Source organism: Bubalus bubalis, chromosome 4, assembly GCF_019923935.1.
Source record: "Bubalus bubalis isolate 160015118507 breed Murrah chromosome 4, NDDB_SH_1, whole genome shotgun sequence".
Taxonomy (NCBI): Eukaryota; Metazoa; Chordata; class Mammalia; order Artiodactyla; family Bovidae; genus Bubalus; species Bubalus bubalis.
The window spans coordinates 157954650-157968370 of NC_059160.1; the positions used below are offsets into that span (position 1 = coordinate 157954650).

Genomic DNA, 13721 nt, shown 5'->3' on the forward strand with positions numbered 1-13721 from the left:
AGATGGTGACTGCAGCCATGAAATTAAAAGATGCTTGCTCCTTGGAGGAAAAGCTATGACCAACCTAGACAGCATATTCAAAAGCAGAGATTACTTTGTCAGCAAAGGTATGTCTAGTCAAAGGTATGGTTCTTCCAGTAGACATGTATGGGTGTGAGAGTTGGACTATAAAGAAAGCTGAGCACCAAAGAATTGATGTTTTGGGGCTGTGGTGTTGAAGAAGACTCTTGAGAGTCTCTTGGACTGCAAGGAGATCCAACCAGTCTATCCTAAAGGAAATCAGTCCTGAATAATCATTGGAAGGACTGATACTGAAGCTGAAACTCCAATACTTTGGCCACCTGAAGTGACTCATTGAAAAACACCCTGATGCTAGGAATGGTTGAAGGCAGGAGGGGAAGGGGACAACAGAGGATGAGATGGTTGGATGGCATCCCTGACTCGATGGACATGAGTTTGAGTAATTTCCATTAGTTGGTGATGGACAGGGAAGCCTGGCATGCTGCAGTTCATAGGGTCGCAAAGAGTAGGACACAACTGAGCAACTGAACTGAACTAAACTGATTGTACTCATTCTGTTCAAATCATTCTTCATGAACCTTCCAGAGGACATTTTAGATATGACCTCTGCCTATCATTGTAGAATTCTACATAATCTGACCCCTAAACACATCTTCATACTGGGATATTCTCCCATTTGTCCATTACACACCCCACTCACTAGCTTTCTTTTAGATCACAGAAGACATCAAGTTACTTCCTGTCTCAGGGATTTTCACTTATCCTTTCCCCTCTTCAGCTGGTTAAATCCTATGCACGCTTCCATGCTCAGCTTCATTGTCACTTCCTCTGAGACGCCTTCCTTGACTACCCACAAGAAACCAGGACCATTATTATAAACTTTATTACACTTGACTTTTCTATCACAGAGTACCAGTTGTAACTCAAAGTCCACATAGAGATATTCATGATTTATTATATTTCCTTGTTTGAATGAAATCAAACCAATCTTGTCTAGCCATTCTCTCAGGCAAATGAAAAATTAAATTTCAGTAATCCTTGGGAATTCCCAACATGGGGTTATGCCAAACACCAGGGTAATTATACAGCACCAGGGAGTACAGGAGTCTTTCCTGATCATCAATCCCCTGTGCACACAGCTTAGTGTTGAGATGTTCACTGCCCAAGGTCATGTGGTTGGTATTTTTTATTTTCAGAGGCTGCTCGTCCATGCCATTTGGAGGCCATAGACCCCTGAGAAAAGCTATGACCAAGCTAGACAGTGTATTAAAAAGCAGAGACATTACTTTGTCAACCAGGGTCCATCTAGTCAAAGCTATGGGTTTTTGTTTTTTGTTTTTTTTGGCTTTTTTTTTTTTAACTTTACAATATTGTATTGGTTTTGCCATATATCAACATGAATCCGCCACAGGTATACATGTGTTCCCCATCCTGAACCCTCCTCCCTCCTGCCTCCCCGTATCATCCCTCTGGGTCATCCCAGTGCACCAGCCCCAAGCATGCAGTGTCGTGCAGCAAACCTGGACTGGCAACTCGTTTCATATATGATATTATACATGTTTCAATGCCATTCTCCCAAATCATCCCACCCTCTCCCACAGAGTCCAAAAGACTGTTCTATACATCTGTGTCTCTTTTGCTGTCTCATATACAGGGTTATTTTTTACCATCTTTTTAAATTCCATATATATACGTTAGTATACTGTATTGGTGTTTTTCTTTCTGGCTTACTTCACTCTGTATAATAGGCTCCAGTTTCATCCACCTCATTAGAACTGATTCAAATGTATTCTTTTTAATGGCTGAGTAATACTCCATTGTGTATATGTACCATGGCTTTCTTATCCATTCATCTGCTGATGGACATCTAGGTTGCTTCCATGTCCTGGCTATTATAAACAGTGCTGCGATGAATATCGGGGTACATGTGTCTCTTTCAATTCTGGTTTCCTCAGTGTGTATGCCCAGCAGTGGGATTGCTGGATCATAAGGCAGTTCTATTTCCAGTTTTTTAAGGAATCTCCACACTGCTCTCCATAGTGGCTGTACTAGTTTGCATTCCCACCAACCATGTAAGAGGGTTCCCTTTTCTCCACACCCTCTCCAGCATTTATTGTTTGTAGACTTTTGGATCGCAGCCATTCTCACTGGCGTGAAATGGTACCTCATAGTGGTTTTGATGTGCATTTCTCTGATAATGAGTGATGTTGAGCATCTTTTCATGTGTTTGTTAGCCATCTGTATGTCTTCTTTGGAGAAATGTCTATTTAGTTCTTTGGCCCATTTTTTGATTGGGTCATTTATTTTTCTGGAATTGAGCTGCAGGAGTTGCTTGTATATTTTTGAGATTAGTTATTTGTCAATTGCTTCATTTGCTATTGTTTTCTCCCATTCTGAAGGCTGTCTTTTCACCTTGCTTATAGTTTCCTTTGTTGTGCAGAAGCTTATAAGTTTAATTAGGTCCTATTTGTTTATTTTTGCTTTTATTTCCAATATTCTGGGAGATGGGTCATAGAGGATCCTGCTGTAATGTATGTCAGAGAGTGTTTTGCCTATGTTCTCCTCTAGGAGTTTTATAGTTTCTGGTCTTACGTTTAGATCTTTAATCCATTTTGAGTTTATTTTTGTATATGGTGTTAGAAAGTGTTCTAGTTTCATTCTTTTACAAGTGGTTGACCAGATTTCCCAGCATCACTTGTTAAAGAGATTGTCTTTAATCCATTGTATATTCTTGCCTCCTTTGTCAAAGATAAGGTGTCCATATGTGTGTGGATTTATCTCTGGGCTTTCTATTTTGTTCCATTGATCGATATTTCTGTCTTTGTGCCAGTACCATACTGTCTTGATGACTGCGGCTTTGTAGTAGAGCCTGAAGTCAGGCATGTTGATTCCTCCAGTTCCATTCCTCTTTCTCAAGATTGCTTTGGCTATTCGAGGTTTTTTGTATTTCCATACAAATTGTGAAATTACTTGTTCTAGCTCTGTGAAAAATACCATTGGTAGCTTGATAGGGATTGCATTGAATCTATAAATTGCTTTGTGTAGTATACTCATTTTCACTATACTGATTCTTCCAATCCATGAACATGGCATATGTTCATGGTATATGTTCTCCATCTATTAGTGTCCTCTTTGATTTCTTTCACCAGTGTTTTATAGTTTCTATATACAGGTCTTTAGTTTCTTTAGGTAGATATATTCCTAAGTATTTTTATTCTTTTTGTTGCAATGGTGAATGGAATTGTTTCCTTAATTTCTCTTTCTAATTTCTCATTATTAGTGTATAGGAATGCAAGGGATTTCTGTGTGTTGATTTTATATCCTGCAACTTTACTATATTCATTGATTAAAAATATGGAACGCTTCACGAATTTGCGTGTCATCCTTGCACAGGGGCCATGCTAATCTTCTCTGTATCGTTCCAATTTTAGTATATGTGCTGCCAAAGCTATGGTTTTCCCACTAGTTATGTATGGATGTGAGCCTTGGACTATAAAGAAAGCTAAGCACCAAAGAATTGATGCTTTTTAACTGTGGTGTTGGAGAAGACTCTTGAGAGTTCCTTGGACTGCAAGGAGACCCAACCAGTCCATTGTAAAGGAAACCAGTCCTGAAAATTCATTGGAAGGACTGATGCTAAAGCTGAAACTCCAATACTTTGGCCACCCGAAGAGAAGAACTAACTCATTTGAAAAGACCCTGATGCCAGGAAAGATCAAAGGCAGGAGGAGAAGGGAATTACAGAGAACGAGATAGTTGGATGTTATCACTGACTCAATGGACATTAGTTTAGGCAGGCTCCAGGAAATGATGAAGGACAGGAACCCTGGTATGCTGCAGTCCATGGGGTCACAAAGAGTCAGACATGACTGAGCAACTGAACAACAGTAACAGTGGCTTACCCAGTTCTGCTTCAAACATGCCCTGTTTGGGAAAGACTAGTGTCTCCAGTTTGGCACTAGAGTCCATTCCTTTATTTGGGGGGAGGGAGTACTAACTAGGAATTGAATCCAGGCCATGGCAGTAAAAGTGCCAAGATCTAACCACTGGACCACCAGGGAGCTCCTTGGAGACCATTCCTTAACAGGAAAATTTCATTTTAAGGAATGCCTTCTTCTATGTCCCTTCTTCTCTGAAATGCCCATAGTTGAGGTCATCTATAGCCTAGAACAGATGCTAAATTTAGTTCACACCAGCATAAATGATCAATTTTATCAGGTACTTACTTTTAATATCTTGACACTTCCAATCCCCACATTACTAGGCAGAAGCCTTGCTGAAGCCTGAATTCCACTGTTAACTGTATAGCTGGGCCCAGGCAATCCTTGTTGTGTATTCGCTAAGTTGTATGTAATTCTTTGCAGCCCCATGGACTCTAGCCCACCAGGCTCCTCCATCCATGGGGTTCTCCAGGCAAGAATGCTGGAGTGGGTTTCCATTTCCTTCTCCAGGGGATCTTGCCAACTGGTTGAACCCGTGTCTCCTGCACTGGCAGGCAGATTCTTTACCACTAAGCCACCTGGAAAGTTCACCCAGGTGATTACCCTTCTGAAAAATGTGACCTACTCAGCACCACCTATAGTAACAGCACTCTGTTCATTGTTGCAGATAGATACATGGGTCTCTGTGTTCACCTGAGCTTCTAATATTCTCAAGGTCACTCAAGTGCTGAGAGAGGCGCTATTTTGAGAAGTCATATTCTCCATGGATAGGTAACTGTCACTCAAGGAGATCCAGGATACAATCTTATCCTAATGATTCATTAGCACCCCACTGACCTTCACTTGCCATGGTTGTCCAGTTAAAAATCTGCTTGTGACCCTAGGACTTCTGATTCTTGGTGTTGTGAGTCACTAAGTCTTTTGTGACCCCATTGACAGTAGCCCGCCAGGCTCCTCTGTCCGTGGGATTTCCCAGGCAAGAATATTGGAACAAGAGGTCATTTCCTATTCTAAGGACTTCTGATATTCCCGCATCAAAGCAGCAATCACCTACAACACCTCTTCCATAGTCTCAGTGTCTCCAGGGTTTTTATAAGCTATCTCAGTCCCCCGCTGAAGCAACCTGGGAATGATTGCTCTGAAGTCTATCTTTCACTTCTCTGTTTCAGAATAAGATTATAAATGTATGGTAGTTACTGGCTTTGGGACTATCAACGCTAGAATTAGCAAAAAAGAAAAAAAAAAGAGTTGCAACCTCATTTTTTTTTTCTTTACATATTTTGAATACTTGCATTCAGGTTCAAGGAAAGACCTGAGGCAAGACTCACCTAGAAATTTCCATAACTTGCCACAGCCTCTCTATGAACCCCTGTCCATATATTTTTAAGTTGACTCGATGAACAACTGATAGACATTGAATTATGGTTGTGGAATCCAGAGACTAAAAATGCAGGTTTAATTACTGTAAAAGAAGAAATTGGCAACTGACAGAAAAGAGTGTGAGTTTGTTCAGGGCAGCCAAAAAAACTCAGAAATAGAGTCTTCATGATTTAGTATGCCAAAAGCTAACTATCACTTAACCTCTGGAACTGAGATATCAGAAAATCAAGGAGGAAAATAAATAATTTAAAGAAACATAGTTTGCTTTATATTAAAACTTGTGGGAGAGAAAAGATCTTCCAAACCAGGAAATAAAGTTTTGGCTTTCCATACAGTAAAGGAGGAAAAATCTCAGTCTAGGCAGCAGGCTTGAGATGTGGGCTGAACCTGCTTGAAAGAAGGATGCCCTGGTACTTCCCTGGTGGTCCAATGGTTAAGAATCTGCTTGCCAGTGCAGGGCATACGGTTTGATCCCTGCTCTGGAAACTAAGATCCCACGAGCCACAGCTACTGAAGCCTACGCACTCCAGAGCCTATGGTCCATGACAAGAGATGCCACCGCAGTGAAAGGCCTGCCCACCGCAACTAGAACGTAGCTCCTACTCGCTGCAACTAAAGAAAGGCTGTGCGCAGCAACGAAGACCCAGTGCAGCCAATAAACAAATAAATTACAACTGCATCAAGAAAGGAAGAAAGAACAAGTTCTCAACAGAGAAGAGTGAAAAGAAGCCCCGGAGGGAGAAAGAATTGTCATGAATATAACTTGTTGGGAGTTTGGCTACACTGAAGTAAAACAAGTTACTCAGCCTTTCTAGAACTTTAGATCTGAGGGAAGGAAAGGTTAGGAAAGGTATAAGTGGCAGAGCTCACACCACCTCTCACCAAGAACCTGAGGGTCCAGCATCTGGAACAAGAGCAATGTATGGGAACACATGGAGAGAGAAGACACTTTTGTACCTAGTTAAGGTACTGGTTGGGAAGATCCCCTAGAGAAGGGCATGGCAACCCACTCTAGTATTCTTGCCTGGAGAATCCCCATGGACAGAGGAGCCTGGCAGGCTACATACAGTCCATGGGTTCGCAAAGAGTCAGACACAACTCAGCAATTAAGCACAGCTCAAGAAATTGTATATTCGTATTCCTCTTTAAAGAGGTGGAGGTGTGACTTATTCAGTTAGACTATAGTTTCTCTGGGAAAAAGAAATTGTCTTCACATGGGGCAGGGGCTCACATTATTTTTAAAGTGTCACAACAAATTTCAAGCATGTTACATTGCTAATGGGTTATTATTTGGACAATGCTTTCATCTGATGCCCATTGTTCAACTCTCTGATGAGCCTGTTTAAATAAGGAAGCTGCATCTAATTTGAAATGAGAGATAGAATCATGAATAAACCTCAGTCTAGTACACATACCCTGTGGCTTGGTGGGTTTGTGATGTTCAGAAGAAATCTATGCCAGACCTTTCTAGAGCAACAAGAAGACTGGTTTATGATTGTCTAAAGAAGCTGAACCACCCATTCCTCCCTGTCAGGTGGAAGATAACAAAGAAGCAGGGGTAATAAGGGCATAAACAGATGTATTTCTCTGGTACCTAGGCTCTTTCTCTAAAGCAAGTAGCTACATCATCAGGATGCCCACAGAACTGACTCTGAGGTCCATTAAGTTAGCAAGGGAAAGAAGTAAATTAAAGGAAATATTGTCACTTAGAAGAAACCCAAGGTTTCCCTCCACTGTTCTTTAGTTCCAAAAACTACTATGAAGGTTAGATTTTAGCATAACATATTAGCTATGTTCGTGGTTAGAGCAAAGTATTGGCACAGTCACATCTCTACAACGTGGTAAAACACTGGAGATTAAAACATTTGTCTTAAGCTTCTTCTATCATCACATCTTTGCAAATAGTTTGAGAAAACCACATGTGTAATTTTGGTAGATGTATTCAAAAGTGTAATTTTGGGCATAGTGAGATGTACATTTTAGAAGTGTATCTGGAGCTACAGTATGAAGAGTGGATTTAAGAAGAAGAAGTAAGTGGCAAAGGGATCAATTAGCAGATAAGAGGAACTTCCTGTTTACTATCTTTTGTGTATGCACATATGTTAAGGATTTGTTCTAAAATTTTCTCACCCTCTAAAATTGCCCCATGTGTGTGCTTAGTCACTCAGTCATGTCCAACTCTTTGCGACCCCATGGACTGTAGCCCACCAGGCTCCTCTGTCCATGGAATTTTTGAGGCAGGAATACTGGAGTGGATTGCCATTTTCTTCCTCCAAGGGAATCTTTCTGACCCAGGGATTGAACACATATCTCATATGTCTCCTGCAGTGGAAGGTAGATTCTTTCCCACTAGTGCCACCTGGGAAGCCCCAATTTGCCCCATATTCATATATCAAATAAATGCACATAGAGGAAGCTGGGTGAACAAAATTCTCACTACTCATGTATTTATAGATTTTAACCCCCTGTTGCCCTATCTCAGGCTGAAGTTCTACTTATGTGATTTGATGCAAGAGTCTCCATTCTCTGATCCCTGTAACACTTGCTGTCTCTCCCCCTTTCCCTTTCTGTCTCTCTCAGCTTTCTCTAACCCATCTGCAATCTTTCTCTTAGATACAGAAACCAGTCCTGCACATAGAGGATGCCCATGGGGAACAGGCTTTCTTTTGGATTTCCAATACCTTTTGTAATACTGCCCAAAGATTAAGTGATCTTTGGGCTAGCTATCTCTATGCTAGGTCATCAGCAATATGAGCATATTAGTCAGGATTCTCCAGAGAAACATAACTAATAGGTTTATATAGAGATATATACAAAAGGAGATTTATTGCAGGAACGGATTCACAAGATTATGGAGGCCAAGAAGTCCCATGATCTGCTATCTGCAAACTAGAGGCCCAGGGAAGCTGCTAGTGTAACTCAGAGTCCAAAGGCTTGAGCACCTGAGAAGTCAAGGGTGTCAGTCCCAGTGTGAGTCCACATGCCTGAAAATTAGAGGGTAATGGTATAAATCTGACTCCAAGTCCAAAGGTTTGAGAACAAGGAGCACCAACATCCAAGGGCAAGAGAAGATGAATGTCCCAGCTCAAGCAAGGAGAGCAAATCTGCCTTGCCTCCACTTCTTTGTTCTATCCAGGCCCTCAGATTGGATGATACCTACTCATTTTATGAGGATGCTCTTCTTTACTCAGTCCACCAATTCGAATGCTAATCTCTTCCAGAAGCACCCTAACTGACACACTCAGAAAATATGTTTTACCAGCTATTCGGGCATCCTTTAGCCTAGTCAAATGCATAAAATTAACCATCACAATGAGACTATTAGAACAACTCATTTACCTTCTCTTCTCTCTTACCTATCCTTCCTTTTGGAAAAGCTCACCTTGGATTGAATTAACTTAGAGATTGATTCCATACCCAACAAAAGGAGGAAATTAAAAACAACAATACTGCCAATCATACTGACATATTTCTGATGTTCTTTACAAATTACACAATGTTTTCAAATAAATTGTTTGTGAGAATAACCTTCTGCATTAGCATCAGTGATCAGGAAGTGGGCTCAGAGAGGTTGAATCATCTGCTTAATGAAACACAGCTGAAAATAACAGAGCTGGGATTCCAATGTCCCCTAGATGAATCCCAGTTCTTTTCCCTCCTCCTCTGTGGATAAATGTGTAAGTATACAGTCAACTGAGCCTGCTTTATCACTTTGAAAAATAGAAAATCATTCGCTTTGTCTCACCTCCTTAATTTTTCCTAAACAGTTTCATTAGCAAGCACTCCACTTTGAAGAATTTTCCAGCCTGCCAAAGCTTGCTACTCCTCGGTATTCATACAACACTATGATTTTCCTGTAAAACTGAATAATCTCTGTATTTAGTGTGCTCACCCATGCTGAGTCAAAGAGAAAGGGGTGTCTTTCAATGTGTCAACATGGCTATAATTCTCTTAGGTCATGGCTATTTAAACACTCACATCTATAAATTGACTACTGCATCACTGTCTCCAGGGGTTCTTTCAGTTAAAAAATTACAATTTTAATTTTCATATCCAGCATTGAAATTGAGAAAGAGGTGGGTCATTTCCATCATCTGACTGCTGCTACAAAATTAGCTGATACCCTGGAAATTTCACATTCTGTGACATTTTGTTTCCTACAAAAAGTATTTCTAAAAACTGTACCTGCCCAAAACTTCTTTCTAGAAACAACTATAGCATCCCACAGACTGGGTCCTTTATGCCTGACCATCTAGGGATAGAAGTTGTGTGTGTGTGCATGTGTGTGTGTGCATGTGTGTGTGTGCTGTCGCTTCAGGCATGTCCAATTCTTTGAAACTCTAAGGACTGCACCCCTCCAGGCTTCTCTGTCCATCGAGATTCTCTAGGCAAGAATATTGGAGAGGGTTGCCATTCCCTTCTCCAGGGGATCTTCCTGACTCGGGGACTGAAGCCGTGTCTCTTACATCTCCTGCATTGGCAGGTGGATTCTTTACCACCAGTACCACCTGGGAAGCCCAGGGAGAGAAGCTCATGTTATGCATCAAGTCCCAGTCTCCAGTCAAATAAAATAGCTGGGAACATTTGAACTTTTCTTCGCTCTTGTCTTGTTCACTAGGATTTTTTAACTAAACCATGTGTCTGGTCTTGGGATTTAGAGTCCACAATGACTCTTTTAAATTTTTGGGGGCTGCATCTGGTCTAGTTCTCTGACCAGAGATCAAATCCATGCCCCCTGCATTGGGAGTGTGGAGTCTTAACCACTGGATTGACAGTGAAGTTACACTGAAGGAGGAAACAGACAGAACAGCCTCCACCTTGAAAGAAGGACTCCACCTTGGGCCGGACTGTGGACTCTGAGCTACACGTCCAGTATCTATGGAAACGACATACCAACTGGAAAACCAGACCCCCAGGAAGGAAGAGCCTCAGGGCTCGTACCTAGACTCTCCTTCGCCTAAAAGAATACCACACTAACTCTTAACTTGAATACATCTGAGCCTTGTCACAGACGAAGGAAAACAAGGGTTATTATTTTCAGACACACCATTAGATAACACAGTATTAGCCAAGTCTGTTAATTAAGGAGAAGTCTAGGTTAGCCACAACTGAGTAACAAAATTACATTGTTCTTCTCAGCTAAGATGCAAAACCATTCCCCCTGTGGGCAAATGTCACCTGCCGTATCAGAAAACATGAGGCCATCCAGCCATCAGCCACGGCAACCTCTCCCACCTACCTCAACTGTTTACCCTGAGAGGATGTAGGATGGCGAAAAGGGGATATTGCCCTGGATAGTGGAGGTGCATATCAAAGGAATGGTTGTAATAAGCCCAGATTATTGCATCTTCCCATACATAGAAAAGTGCTGAATTCAATAACTTGAGAATTTTTTTTCTTTAATTAATAGTAATCTGTTGATGTGCTGACTACCTGATTTTTGTTGCAAAAACTAATATGTATCCTGGCTCCTCCCTCACCGCTTCAGAGCAGAAGCTCAGGGAAATCTGAGAAGCTGCCTCCCAGACTTAATTAAGCCCTCAGCAAGTCCCCCAAGTAAAACATAATTCTCAACTTTTTGTGCATTTTGTTGTTTGACCCCCGTCACCTTTCCATTTTGAAATTTCTCTTAGAGATCCTACTGCAGACATAGGCAGGCAGGTACATTTGAAGCTGAGAAAGGTAAGAATGTAAGAAATGAAAACTAATTCTATGAGGACATTTTGCTTTCTGGGGCTCTCTCAGACAACCATATCAGAGATCCTGAGGAAGTCTTTGTTCATCTCTCTCAACAAAAATACAGTAGATAAAGCAAAATCAGCTTTATCAGCTCTATATGTCACAAAAGACTCACTTTCCCAGATCTTGATTTGGCAAAGAGTATTTGGAGGTTGTAATGCCTTCGATTAGTGAGGTAGCATATGGGGAAAAAAAAATAAAGGCCTCAAGGAGTTCATATCAATTCAAACCTAGAGACATTACCTTGCCAACAAAAGTCCATCTAGTCAAGGCTATGCTTTTTCCAGTGGTCATGTATGGATTGTGAGAGTTGGACTATGAAGAAGGCTGAGCGCCGAAGAATTGATGCTTTTGAACTGTGGTGTTGGAGAAGACTCTTGAGAGTCCCTTGGACTGCAAGGAGATCCAACAAGTCCATTCTGAAGGACATCAGCCCTGGGATTTCTTTGGAAGGAATGATGCTAAAGCTGAAACTCCAGTACTTTGGCCACCTCATGCGAAGAGTTGACTCATTGGAAAAGACTCTGATGCTGGGAGGGACTGGGGGCAGGAGGAGAAGGGGACGACAGAGGATGAGATGGCTGGATGGCATCACTGACTCAATAGACATGAGTCTGGGTGAACTCCGGGAGTTGGTGATGAACAGGGAGGCCTGGCATGCTGTAATTCATGGGGTCGCAAAGAGTCAGACACGACTGAGAGACTGAACTGAACTGACAGGTATTTTTATTATTTTTAGTTCTAACATTGTAAATATTCTACATACTTCTGTAGTACTTGTATTTGGACACTGGAAGGATATATTGGGGAAGTAATGACACACCACCTACAAAATCAAAATTGAAGCCTTGATTTCGCCAAACATATTCACAACTTCAATTTTGTTCATCAAAAGAGCAGGAAGACTATGGAGAACAATGTGGAGATTCCTTTAAAAACTGGAAATAGAACTGCCATACGACCCAGCAATCCCACTGCTGGGCATACACATGGAGGAAACCAGAAGGGAAAGAGACACGTGTACCCCAATGTTCATCGCAGCACTGTTTACAATAGCCAGGACATGGAAGCAACCTAGATGTCCATCAGCAGATGAATGGATAAGAAAGTTGTGGTACATATACACAATGGAATATTACTCAGCTATTAAAAAGAATGCATTTGAATCAGTTCTAATGAGGTGGATGAAACTGGAGCCTATTATACAGAATGAAGTTTAAGTCAGAAAGAAAAATACCAATACAATATATTAACACATATATATGGGATTTAGAAAGACGGTAACAATGACCCTATATGTGAGACAGCAAAAGAGACACAGATATAAAGAACAGACTTTTGGGCTCTGGGAGAAGGTGAGGGTGGGATGATTTGAGAGAACAGCATTGAAACATGTATATTACCATATGTGAAATAGATGACCAGGCCAAATTCAATGCATGAAACAGGGCACTCAAAGCCAGTGCACTGGGACAACCCAGAGGGATGGGGTGGGGAGGGAGGTGGGAGGGGGTTTCAGGAAGGGGGCCACATGTACACCTGGGGCTGATTCATGTCAATGTATGGCAAAAACTACTGCAATATTGTAAAGTAATTAGCCTCCAATTAAAATAAATAAATTGATTTTTTTTAAAAAAGATCAGGAAGAATTTTCTGGTTCTGAAATCAATGGAGACTTACTGTTGAGAATATCAGGAGCCCATCCCTCAAGAATTTCTCATGCTCTTAGCACTGCATGTAGGGGTTTGTTACTCAGCTGCAGCAGAGACTAAGGAAGATGGTGGATCACACAGGACAGACTAGGTTATACTGTACTAATTAAAAACAAACAAACACAAAATCTCAGTGGCTCAAACTAACAAAAGTGGATTTCTGGGGGTTTTTTGTTTTTTTTGTTTGTTTGTTTGTTTTGTGGGTTTTTTTGGCCACATCTCAAGACTTGAAGGATCTTAGTTCTCTGACCAGGGATTGAACCTGGGCCCTTCATAGTGAAAAGGCCAAGTCTTAACCACTGGACCACTAGGAAATTCCCCAAAGGTTGATTTCTTGGTCGCACTACATAACCTTCTTAGACAGGATGCAGGTTCTGCTTGCATCATTATATCTTCACTCAGGGATCCAGATGGAGGGAGCAGCCACCACTTGAAACAATGCATTTCCCAATCACCATGAGGAAAGGAGAACTGTGGACTTGTGCTCTAGGTACTATTTTCATGAGGAGGTGACAAGTACCAGCTATTTATTAAGTAAATAATAGTCATTTGATCACCCCTAATGGGCAGGGAAGTACAATCCCACTTTGTCCCCATAATGGAAGACCTGAATATTTATCAGTATCCTAACAATTACTGTGGGCTTCTCTGGTGGCTCAGATGGTAAAGAATCTTCCTGCAATGTGAGAGACCTGGGTTCGATCCCTGGGTTGGGAAAATCCCCTGGAGGACAGCATGGCAACCCACTCCAGTATTCTTGCCTGGAGAATCCCCATGGACAGAAGAGCCTGGCACGCTACAGTCTGTGGGGTAGCAAAGAGTCAGACATGACTGAGCAGACTAAGTACAATTACTGCAGTGGGAGGAAAAAGAGGAAAGGTCAACAAATAGCCCTGAGCCTGAACTGAGGACATTATGCCTCAGACAG

General features: G+C 41.5%; 1 non-coding gene across 1 annotated transcript; it reads right to left on the bottom strand.

Annotated features, from left to right (window-relative positions):
• Positions 1–3369: 3369 nt before the first annotated feature.
• On the bottom strand, positions 3370–3472 carry LOC112584751. The gene has a single exon (XR_003109159.2). It is a non-coding gene; the product is annotated as a U6 spliceosomal RNA (small nuclear RNA).
• Positions 3473–13721: the final 10249 nt, after the last annotated feature.